Genomic DNA, 12,892 nt, shown 5'->3' on the forward strand with positions numbered 1-12,892 from the left:
TACTACTAATCACAGAACCAGCTTTACTGACAAGATACGCATGATCATCGCATTCGATTATTTGCACACCCTTAGTTAGTGCGTTGACATATAGTGCAACTGCGTTCACGGCGACTCGAATTTGAAACCTGCCTTGAGGTCCTCTCAGTGCTTTCTTGTCAGCTCTCCACTGTCCTCTAACAATAAACGCGTAGAAAGCCCATAAATATTATGGAGAATAGTATAATAAACACACCAATACCCAGAGAGAGCATCCCGTAAAAGGAGCGCAGCTGGAAGAAAACAAAACTAGAGGTATTTTGGATTGCATGGAAGGATAGTATTTCTACTTACAGAGTGGCTTAAAACTGATAGATCTGCTTACTTTTTACCTCTTTTAGAAGAAAACAAACACAACTTTATTTGATATGGTGGCTACATTAACAATAAATATAACATTAACAAGTTCATACATTTCCCAATAGCACACAGTAATGACTTTAAGAATGTTTTTACTTATAAGATTGATACAAACAGAGAGAAAATTAAAACCATGCAAACATCTGCTACAGTATCGCATCACACTGTAGATCCCTAGAGGAACAATTTCCTTCATTCTCTGCTACAGGAGAAGAAGAACTGTCTAAAATTGCTAAATCATACAAATCAACAACATGCATGTTAGACCCTGTATGCTATCCCTAGTAAAACAAATAAAAAATAAATAAAAAAAACTGCCATCATTTAATTAAAATACATTTATGTCATGCTAAGTATACTTCAAATCCATTAACATATTTATTGACATCACTTAAGACTTACTGATATAAAATTATAATTAAACTTATACTCCAACTTATTGGAGTATTTCTTTGTTGCACAATGAACATTTCTTAACAGTATGCCTAAAATGTGTTGTGATATAACTATTAATAAGGATTGTATGATCTCTGTATAATATCAGTCTTTAAATGCAAGATATTTAAAGTGTAACTGAAGTATACTTGCAATAGTTCCACTTCAGCAAAATCAAATATACTTAAAGGGTTAGTTCACCCAAAAATGAAAATTAGCCCACAAATTACTCACCCTCAAGTCATCCTAGGTGTATATGACTTTCTTCTTTCAGACGAATCCAGTCGGAGCTATATTAAAAATTGTCTTTGATCTTTCAAGCTGTTTAATGCCACTCAGCGGGTGTTGCATTCATCAGTCCAAAATAAGTGAAATAAAAAGCGCCCATCCATAAAAAATGTCTCACACGGTTCCGGGGGTTGAACAAAGGCCTCCTGTAGCGAATCGATGCGTTTTTGTAAGAAAAATATCCATATTCAAAACGTAATAATCACTTTAATATAGCTTGCGCTCACTGTTGTACACTGGAAGCAGTTCCGGGCGGGTGGCGTACGAGGTCAGCTTTCCGCTCAGAAGTGACGAACGCAGAAGCGCAGGGGAGAGATCAAAACAAAACAACAGTCACTAATTAGAAGTACAAAACGAGGATTTGTAAAGAAGAATGTCGGAGAATTTCGATATAAGCCAAGAGGAGACTGGTTGTCCTACTTGAAGTATACCAGTTTAGTATACCAAAAGTACAATTGCAGGTTATTTTCATTAAGCACACAAATATGTAAATGTGTTTGTAGTATACTTAGCACAAAACAAATGTATTTCAAATACATTTTAGTATTTTTTTTTCACTAGGGATGTATGTTATTGAAAGTTTTTTAATAACATACATCCCCAAGTTTTCAGAATCATGCTGCCATTAGTGGGTTTGTGTTGGCAGGCTTCAAATCGTACTTATCTGACTGTTATCTATTTGTAGCAGGGTGGTTATCCCTGTAGGTTTATTACACAAACTCTGGTCCAAAATGCAGCAGCTAGAGTTTTCTCTAGAACCAAGAAGTATGACCAAATTAGCCTGGTTCTGGATCTTGCTGTTTACATATAAATCTCTGAATGGTTTAGCTCTTCAGTACTTGAGTGAGCTTGTATCACATTATACTTCTTCACATCCACTGCAACCTCAAAATTATGACCAGTTGATAATACCTAGAATATCAAAATTGACTGCGGGCAGTAGATAATTTTCCTATTTAGCGCCCACACTCTGTAGCAGTCTTTCTAACATTATTCAACGAGGCAGACACACTCTGACAGTTTTAAATCTAGATTAAAGACTCATGTTTCATCATCATAAGCGACTATAGTATTAGTCTGTCTTTTTCAGCCTTATCCCAAGGTTACTGTGGTTAGCCGGATGGTGGACCAGATGGTGGACCTGCACCCAGGAATGACCACAACACAGCCCTTGAATATCAGTGAAGGCCATGACAATTAGACAGTACAGATCCTCAGACCTCGGTGACTGCACAAACCCTGAGGACAGATCCTCAGTGAAGACCTTGGAGTCTAGACAAGCCCTCGGCACAGATTCCTACGGCCAGCTATGAATGTGTAGTGCCAGGACCAGCTGAGACCATAATGCAGTTTTACCACGAAGGACGTTCATTGTGCTTAAGGCCACTAATAGGCCAGTCGCCTACTACTGGTGAAACGGCAGCTCTACCTTCATGTTTTACTACCTGCTGGGCAAACTACAACTTATACAACTTTTACTACAACTTATAATACAGCATTATTATCAATTGATTCTGCTGTTTCCTGATTATCGCTGTGAAGCTGCTTTGACACAATCTGTATTGTATAAAGCAATATAGAAATCAGTGTGACTACACTTCCATGTCTTTCCTGTGCCAGAAAATCCAAAAACATAACATTCTACAGGCAAGAATGATCAGTTGATTTATCTGTTACCGAAATTCTGTAAAACAAATTTGGGAAAGTCCAAACATGTACTAGGCTTTTCACCGTGATGACATCAGCAACTAAAGGCAACCCACACACTCATACTTACAAGAAAACCAACACATACTATTACAAATGTCAATCACTTGAGTAGTAGCCAGGAATGATTATATGGCAACTGTTGTAATTATCTCAGCCATGCCTCTGGAGCCATCAAGTGATAAACACATATGACCCTAATTACTGCTGAATTTGGGTGCTGATTTTACATACAGTATTGCTGATTATAGGTCTGGGGCCGAATTCACAGAAAGAAGTTAAAAAATTACTTAAGATAAATTCTAAATAGTTCTAATTCTAAGTTCAAGGCTTAAAACATCTTAAGAAGTCCTCAAATATGTCTTATTTTTCTCAGGAAGAAAATGATAGGCTTTGGTGTTGTCTGACTGTATGGCGGTTCTTACAAAGGTCTTGTCTACACTACTAAATTTTCGTTTGAAAACACATTTTTCTCTCCATTTAGGCCTTCCGTCCGCACTGAGACGGCGTTTTGGTCAAGGAAGACATCCCAAGTGGATACATTTAAAAAACGCCCTTTTCACGTTGTAGTGTGGACTGAGAAAACGTTGTAGTGTGCGGTAAAACATGAGGGCAGTTGCGACACGTCAGTGAATGGTGGGATATTTTCCTAAATAAAATGATCCTGTCAGAAGAATTGCATGAGAACGTATCATGTCTTTTCCGTTTGTATCGTCTCAGTGAGCTTTTTTTAGGCTTTATGCATGCGCAGTAAAGCAAACTTAATGTTTTCTGACATTTCAGATTGGATGAAACTTTTGGGAAACTTGAAAATGCTAGCGTGGATGGAGAGTGTTTTAAAATGAAAACGCCATTTTCAAATGTATCCAGATTAATGTAGATGTAGCCTAAAGACTCACTGATCAACTTTAAAACATCTTAAAGTATTTTTGTGCTGCCTGCATATTATCGTAATTGCGATAAAGGCACATACTATTTCTGTTGTGACTGGGAGATGTAGCTAATTAGTTATATTGTAATGATTTATATTTGAAACAACTCAGTAAGTTAATTAAACATCTTACCTTTTAGGGTTGAAGACAAGCTGAAGCTTATCCTAGATTAAATAAATTAAAATTCCTCTTTAGTTTTGTCTTTAGATCAGTCTTTCAAAAAAAAAAAAGAACTCTTTTGGATGATTTTTGGAATATAAAATATTCTTAACTTTATTCTTAAGTTTGAAATGAAGAAGTGAGCCACTGTAAAGACCTGAGGACCTCTGTTGAACCCTACAGTCAAGGCATGTCCTCACCTTGAGAATTTCACCTTTGTTGCCAAATACGGTACCTCAGTTTTGTCTTTGATTAACTGGAAGAAGTTTGGAAGAGAATGATAGAAAAGTGTTTATTACGTTTGAAATATGGATTTTTTTTTTTTACAAAAACACATGGATTTGCTACAGGAGGTATTTATTCACCCCCAAAGCCGTGTGAGGCACGTTTTATTAAGGATGCACGTACTTTATTTGACGACTTGTGGACTGTTCAACAGAAACACCCGCCGACTGCAATGATAACACTTGGAAGAGCCAGGAAAATTTTTAATATAACTCCGATTGGATTCGTCTGAAAGAAGAAAGTCATATACACCTACACTGTAAAATCCAATAGTTTACCTTACTTAGATTTAGTTAGTTATCTTTACTTAGTTGTTATACTTACTAGGTTTTATTAAGTTACAGCTAATTTACCTTACTATAATTTCCTTCCTGTTGATGCAGTAATGCATTATGAAGTCAGAGTTATTTGATTTCAAGGAAAGAAAAGTAATAAATGGATTGCTTTTAGAAAGTGACCTATCTTCTAATTAAAGCATTAGGGCATTTATTGTGTGTGTTTATTAATGAACTTTATCAAATTTCTTTTTTAAAATATCTTGAGCTGATTTTAATTGGGTTTATATAATCCTTAAATAGTGTGTGGTAATGCTAAAGTCACACACAGACTTAAACATTCAGCACGTGAATCACAACAATGGTAACAATTCAATTTCATTTATTTTCATTAATTGTAACAATAACCATTTTATTTGCTCTTTTTGTTGTGCTACTACTGACACAAGACAGCAAATAAAATTATCAAATAAAATCAACAACTGTAAAACAAAGCAACTGTATAATTTATTCATGCCGCAATGCACTCTGGGAGTCAGTGAGTAGCTATACCAAGTCATGACCTAAATGAAAACCTAAATGAATAATAAATGAAATAAACCTAAATGAAAGGACCAAGTACTCCCTACAGTTCTTTTTTAGTTACTAGAACTCTCGTGTAAGTAAACTATACTAACTAAGCATTTGTCAGTACAACATATTATTCCTATTTCACTTTACTTAGTTTTTTCAAGGCAATCGGTTTGCATGCTTTTTTTAAGTAAGCCCAACTAATTAGATTTTACAGTGAAGTCATGTGACTCGAGTCCCCCACCTCTGCTAAATCCATCACTCGTGAATCACTATGCTTTGCAGTACATTTGCGTCTTGAAAATTTTTTTTTTGTTGGCTGAATTCAGACTCTCTTCACAGTCCAGCTACCCACCCGTAGTCACTGTGTGAGCCGCACGGTATATGCTAATTTTCATTTTTGGGTGAACTAACCCTTTAATAGTTGGGCAGTGTGTGATGCCCAATATTTTTTTTTTGTCAATATTTACAGATTACTCTGTAAATGTGTGATTGTAATTGAGTATCTGCATAGTCTGCTTAGACTGAAAAAGTCTGGTAGAGTGTAATCCTGCATTTGGGGCTGATTGTTGTAGCAGTGCTTCGCTAAGAGAGCTTCAGCATGCCGACAGTTTCAGCTCAGTTATAAGCATGCTAAACCCTTTCTAAGTCCATGCTTATTTAAAGCCTGAATCTAAAAATCTAGTTGACCTCAGTCAATGAGTAGTCACCTATCCTACTCAAACCAAAAGTATTTTTAATACACTTGTCACATGAATGTCTCAAGCAAATATACTGAGAATTACTGCTAATATTAAATGTAACTGTATTCTGTGCTGCAGCCTGGAATCATAAATCACAAGGTTTGTTCATTTGGTCAGAGCAAAAACGGTCCTTGACTGAGTCTGGTTTCTTCAGAAGGGTTTTCCTTTATTTCTGTCACCTGATGGAGTTTGGGTTTCTTGCCACTGTCACCATTGTCTTTTAGACAATTGGTTTTCAGAAAATATATTTGATTTGACTGACACTGTTGGATGAGAACAAAACTCCCAATGAACTGAGTTTGCAGTCGTTTCATAATTGATGAACATTACAACATTGATACTGTTATTAAATTGACCTGAACCACCACTGAGCTAAACTGAGCTGAATAAGGATGCTATTGTCTTCTGTGTTGTTTCATAATAAAATTTTCATGAATTATTAAATTAATTTAATCTGTATTGTACAAAGTGCTCTATAAATAAATTTGATCTTACTTGACTTTTGTGTCATGGACAGTTTTTCAGCCTAGAACAGAAAACACCATAATGTTACAAATATATATATACTATTTTTTTTTTTTATCTTGTGACACAAGAGCTCTCTATTTTATCATTAAATTACTCTATTATTTGAATGTATTTTAATACAAGTCAAGTCAAGTCACCTTTATTTATGTAAACACTTTATTGTGTCAAAGCAGCTTTACAGTGTTAAACAGGAAAATAGTGTGTCAATAATGCAAACAAAATTCAATTCTGCTTTAATAACTGCTTTAATAACTTCTGTGCAGTCAAGTCGACAATAATGGCAAAAATGAAGTGTCCCCAACTAAGCAAGATGAAGGCGACAGCAGCAAGGAAGCCAAACTCCATCGGCGAGAGAACAGAGAATACAGAGTGCCCTGGTCTCACTGGTCCTGATGAACACTCAGAATGTGTCTTGTTGAGCTGTTTTCTGGCAGTACGCTGCAGTGAGATTTCTCAGCTCAGGTGACAGAAGTTCACTGGAGAAGCATGCTGGCACTATTAAGCCAGCTCTAATCACATCACAGGAGGCAGTGTAACCACACCAAGATGCTCTGCTTTTGTGATTGTAAGAATAAACCAGCATCAGCACTCGACACCGTATCCATGTCTAAAACGTCACACTTCAGCCACCATCAAACACAAAGTAAAATAAGAATTGCATAATCTTTAAGACATGTTATATAAATATTGTGGCAAAGGCGATGCCACTAGCATCTACAAGAACATACTGTGTACTCCTCAAGAAGCTGTACATACAAAATACCTAAGCCATACCTCTGCCTAGCTATTTGCTATAAAGTTTACAAATCCATTCTTGTTCCGTACTATACAGTTATATATACTGTACACAAACCTGTCTAAGGCCTTCTACTTAAATGTCTAATAGTTTTGTATGAATGTGTGAATTTAGGTAAAAATATATATGCTGGAAATGATAGTAAAGGAACAGAAGTGTCCCAATTTAAAAACCAGTTTGATTATGATTATTATTATTATAATAAATAAGTGCGGTCAAGTAAGTAAGTGCTGTCATTTATATATGTATAAAATTGTTCAAAATCAGTATAACACATCAGTTTAATAAATAAGGTTAATAATAAAATCCAGCTCCGGCTGCTTTTCCCTTCTGTAACAATCAGCATAACCAGTGGAAGACATCGACTCATCTCTGGACCATACCGGACACAAGCACCACTAATCAATCAAACCTCGTCAGAGAGCGTGGCATTACTGTATATACTGTACTGTACATTAGCTGTATACCAGCCAATGAAGATCTTCGGGAGCTCTTGATAATTACAAAGTTCAACTTTGAACCCAACTTTTCAACCCTGCCTAACTTTCACAGTACTGAATCTGAAAAGCATCCAGGTGTTCTGATTTACTAAAGGCTTCTCTAATAGAGAATCCTCCGAAGCACTAAATCTACCTCATGACTGAAGCAATGAGCTGTAAGGTGTGTATAATGATTGACAGCTAATTCTGCTGCTGCTCCACAGCGACTCCTCTGTTACAGTGTCTGTTCAGCCAAGAGCACATGAGAGATGAAAAGACTGCGAAGCGTGAAGCCACTGCACATTCACACGCTACACACACTTTTGGCTATTCTCATATCATTGTTTGCTGGGAGGTGAGAGCTGTGCGTAGGACCGCAGACGCCTCCGTCTGACAACTTCTTTAATCCTGCCAAGTAACACGCTTATCTCAAAGAAAGGAATAGTTCCCGCATTCATCATGTATTCACCCTCATGTTACTTTTTTCTTCTGTAGAACACTAAAGATCACTTAATGAATATCCGGTTTGGTAAATTCAATACAATGTCAGTAAATAGTGTCTGAGATGATCTTTCTGTTTTCTGTCTCTGTGTCTGCCTGATGATTTTGTACTCAACTGAATTTAGGTACAAACAAGCTGATATGTACAGTACCTGTACAGTAAAATTGTGGCAGCAGCCATTACTGTCCTGTGCATCGTCCAGGGTTTGACCTCCAGTCCAGTAGGTGGCAGAAATGCATTTGTGTTGTTGTTGTTGTTGGTTTTCCAACCATTACAATGTCAGAATAAGGTGGAGGCACAAAGAGCAATTGGGTGCCACAATATTACTGTGTGCCGTCCTGTTTTACTACATGAGGTCTGCATGAATTCACAGCCCTAATGTTCAGTTTGTATTATGACTTGAGCATGTCAAAACAATGCTGTCTATGGAGAAAAGCATATAACTGACCTCCCCACATGGAGCTACAGTAGCATGTGTCTCATGAATACATCATGTTTATCTATAATACATATGCACATATGGATCAGGGCAGGGTATTCTCTCCAAAGAGGCACGTGAAGCTGTGCCTCCTCATCTTCCTCAAAATTAAAATAACAATACAAAATAAGACAGCAGCAGAATAGGTTTCAGAGGTCTCCTTGTCTTGTTTTCTGAGCGCCTACTGAGGGGGAAAGCCAAATACAGCCAAAGATTCACGTAAGAGGAGGTTGATAAACGTGTGAATGTCATAATGCTCGTCTCTCATGTTCATAATCGTCTCTACATTGAGCTGAATGGGTCAGAGTGATGCTCAAAGCAAACTATGCAATTATCAGAATCAACTAATAAACAATCAATCACTCATTAAGGGAAGAAAACCTCTATTAACACAGAAGAAGACACATTGTTTCACTTGTTGCTTTATTGTGTCATGTCTGATGAGGACACAGTGTAATGGTCCAAAAAGAAACTGTTATTAATAATAACAGTTGAATAAGAGTTAATAGTAATAAAAGCTCAACAAAAGTATTTACTGTATTAAGTTAACTGAGCATTTTTAATGCAAATTGAAAATATTTAAATCTTTATTCAATTTGTTCTTTGATGATTCTATTTCAATATGTTTAGTATTCTATTTTAGTATAAGCATAAAAATATTATAGTCCAGGCCATTATTTTTATTTATAGTAGCTCAATTTAATAGGATGTGCATTTCTAATTTTCAAGAATATTTTGCAGTTATTCAACAGCATGACTTTATTTGACTCTTCGCTGTGCCGTCTGACCTTCTTTATCTGCTCACATCGTCTCGCATTCATAAAAGAGACTTCCTCTCGATATTTATACGCCTCTCGCTGGCTTCTTCTAACACTGCACAGGCCATTTAAATGCTAAGTAGCCTTGTGTCTTTCAGGCTGTTTGATTATGGCCATGCACTGGGTGGACGAGCATCCATCAAGACTGGATTTGCACTTGTGAAATTTAATCATAAATGTCCGCTTGCAAAATTCTTTCAAATAAATCTATTCAACTTGGGTCTGCAGCTACTATGTTGAGTGGAGAGCTGGGCTCGTACAGACAGAGCATGTGGAAATACACCAGCTCTTGGTGATTTATCTTTACACAAACAGCTCTTTCTGCCATCCACAATGAGCTCAACGCCTCTAGTATACGCCTCCTAGCTAAAAAGCGTCTTCTTAATGATAGCTTCATTTGAAATAAAATGTCGAGGAATGCGTGTGAATTGTCACCAGTTTACACAGTAATAAAACTCATCTGCACTTGGTGTTTCGTCCTGGCTGCCAGATACAAAGAGCTCCACTGAAGACAGCAGATTAGAATTGCTTCCATGGCAAACATGAGTGCACTTTTTCCTCTGAGAGGCCAAGGGAGCTGACGGTGATAGATGGTGGTGGCAGAGGCACGTGGGGATTGGCTCTGTCATCTGTTTTCATTTAGCCAGAGTTTCACAGCACTGTTGCATGCAGAGCGTGTGAAGATGCTCCTGTAAACGCAGAGGGTTCGTTCACTCACGCTTTCGCCGGTCTCAGGCTTTATGAACGCTGGATTCACCTCCATACGTTCACTCCTGTCATCCCTTACTAAGCCTCATGTCATTCCTACCCCTCAGACTATTTTCTTACTCCCGTGAGCTTTGTGTGGGGAACAGACTGAAATCCAAGGGCTCTTTTTTGACATTGATTTAAAAAAAATATATATATATATTAAATGATGCCAGAATTTGGGGGTAAACTGTTATGCTTTAAACCTGTGCCGTATTGTCCATTAAAACCATTGTTAAATGCATTAACCATTTGTTACTTTGACATTAATTATGGCGGCAGTACAGCAACTATATTAAATATACTACATCCGATGAATTACCACACATCCTAACACATGACACTGACTTGATACAGACTACAGAAATAGAGCTCGGTAACACTTTATAATAACGTTCAGTTGTAAGGCATTTATAAGTGATTAGATGACGATTAACTAATAATTTACAAAACATGACTATACATTCACAAATGATTATTAAGTAATATGGTAACGATTGACAAATCTCGTAAGTTATCTTAAAAAATAGCACATCATGAAATAATCAAACTTAATACACTGAAAAAAAAATGATAAAATTTTTTTTAAGGTAAGTGGTTGCAAACAAAATATTTTAGCTACATTTAAATTAAAAAAATGTTGAAAATTAGTCAACTAAATTTGTTTATTTAAATGTAGCTAAAATAAATTAATTGCAACCACTTAATTTTTTTTTTGTAAATTCAATGAATCATTGTTTTCAGTATAGTTACTAGTTAAGTTACTAGTTAATATATTATTAATCACTTATTGAAATGTCAACATTGTACTATTATCGCACAGTTATATATACTCCATGTGTGTCAGAGAAGACATCTGTCTAACCCTCACCAGTCAGCACTTACACTGCAGTACACACTACAAAGTGTTCAAAACCTGTTGTGTAAACGCATGAATAAATCATCTCTGTTTGATTATTTCATGATGTGCTATTTTTTAAGATAACTTGTGACAGATTTGTCAATCGTTAGCATATTACTTAATAATCATTTGTGAACGTATAGTCATGTTTTGTAAATGATTAGTTAATCATCATCTAATCACTTGTAAATTATTTATAACTCAATCTACAAAACATCGATAAAAATATGTTGACTGTAAGCTGTACGTGAAAAAAAAAAGAAAAAAAAATCTACTACTTTCCTCTAACACACATAATGTATTTCTAAATAATTGTAATAGAAAATATGCATATTATTAGTAAAGGAAAAAAAGCTTAAACTCATGTGATTTAGTGTCAGTAAACAAGAGTGCAATTAAAGAGAAATTACAACGGCTACAGGCCACAGGATTCACCATCATGCATTTGCAGCCGGAATAATCAAGCACTGCTACTGTACATCAGAGAACATCCATTAGCCCTGCTCTCACTTCAGACTTCAGCTCATTACAACACAGAATTATGAAGAGGAATACACTCATTGATAGAGTTTTCTGTGTTGTACATCAAGTATAGAGCCAAGGTGGTTTGTAGACCTCTGCCAGATTTAAGTCTATCAACATTACAGGAACATAGAAATAGATCTAGTGCTGCAACAAATGGTCAAACCTGCTTTCAAAATGTGTGTGTGTGTGTGTGTGTGTGTGCGAGCATGCGAAATGTTTGGCACTGATGCAGTCCATGCATGTCTGATCTCATATATAATGTGACTTTAACTTATAAAAGATTATAAAACCATCCAAGTTATATTAACCCTTATCAAATTTGCCATAGTATCCATAGTACTGTAAGATAAATGCAGGCCTATTGTTCCTTCAATAATTGTAAGCCACTTTCAGAACGTTTACATATTTTTTTATTTTATTTGAATTAGAATTTATATTTATATTTCATTAAAGGTTTTTTTTTTATATATATACTGAGACAGCTAAAAACCAAGCCACCGCCGGTTTTGTGTATAACAAAGTTATATGGTAACATATTGTCATGAATATGTTTTACTGTGAGCGAATCAATCTGACTACACTGGGTTAAAGCAGGAGTGAAGGGTAACAACTGCACAGTTACACTTTAATACAGTGCAACAATACATCCATACAAGTACCATCTTTTAGTGGTTACCATGGTGATTTTACAGCGGTCAACCGTCTCTTCTTATCTAGTTTTCCTACTGTAAATCTCCAGACAATCATTACCAGCTATGCATTGAACAGAACAGTCCGCTATCAGTGCGGGTGAAGTTGTGTTAACTCCTGAGGTTAAAAATAATCATGACATATAATCATCCACACGAGAGATATCATACAGTCAGTCCGTTATTTCATTCAGTCAACTTACTGGATGATGCTGAGTGCCTTCAGATGAACGGGTGATGTTTGCGATGTATTTCCACAAGTTTAAATCAGATGTACTTCATGAAGATGTGCTTTAATACGAGCAGAACTGGACTGCTCTGCTGCGCTCCCTCTGGAGAGTGAGTCGAGTCCGCTGGAAGCGCCTCAGAAGCAGATGATAGAGTTCAGTCTCATCACACATGCGGTTACACAGCTTTGTTCAGATCGGTACACTACCATATTACTCCTAATATGAATGCAGTATACAGTATCGGTGTCCGATCCGCAAACGAATCCTCATTTGAACCGTTTGTTCAGTGATTCGGTCGAACCGATTCGCGCAGCATTTGTGAATGACTCGACAGTGAGTGCGGCGAGTAACACTATATAACACGCTGGATACTGGAAGACAATAGCGTAATAAAAAAAGAAAAAAG

At 36.4% G+C, this 12,892-nt stretch overlaps 1 protein-coding gene across 1 annotated transcript in view; it reads right to left on the reverse strand.

The window, feature by feature from the left end:
- il1rapl2 (interleukin 1 receptor accessory protein-like 2) overlaps nt 1–12,556 on the reverse strand; it is a 201,675-nt gene extending 189,119 nt beyond the window's left edge. Inside the window, exon 1 of the mRNA XM_016569340.1 lies at nt 12,460–12,556. The gene's annotated coding sequence lies outside the window, so the exon portion shown is untranslated. The remainder of the gene's footprint in view (nt 1–12,459) is intronic.
- Nucleotides 12,557–12,892: the final 336 nt, after the last annotated feature.

The sequence above is a fragment of the Sinocyclocheilus rhinocerous genome, unplaced genomic scaffold (genome assembly GCF_001515625.1).
Source record: "Sinocyclocheilus rhinocerous isolate Xijiao unplaced genomic scaffold, SAMN03320098_v1.1 scaffold1402, whole genome shotgun sequence".
Classification (NCBI taxonomy): domain Eukaryota; kingdom Metazoa; phylum Chordata; class Actinopteri; order Cypriniformes; family Cyprinidae; genus Sinocyclocheilus; species Sinocyclocheilus rhinocerous.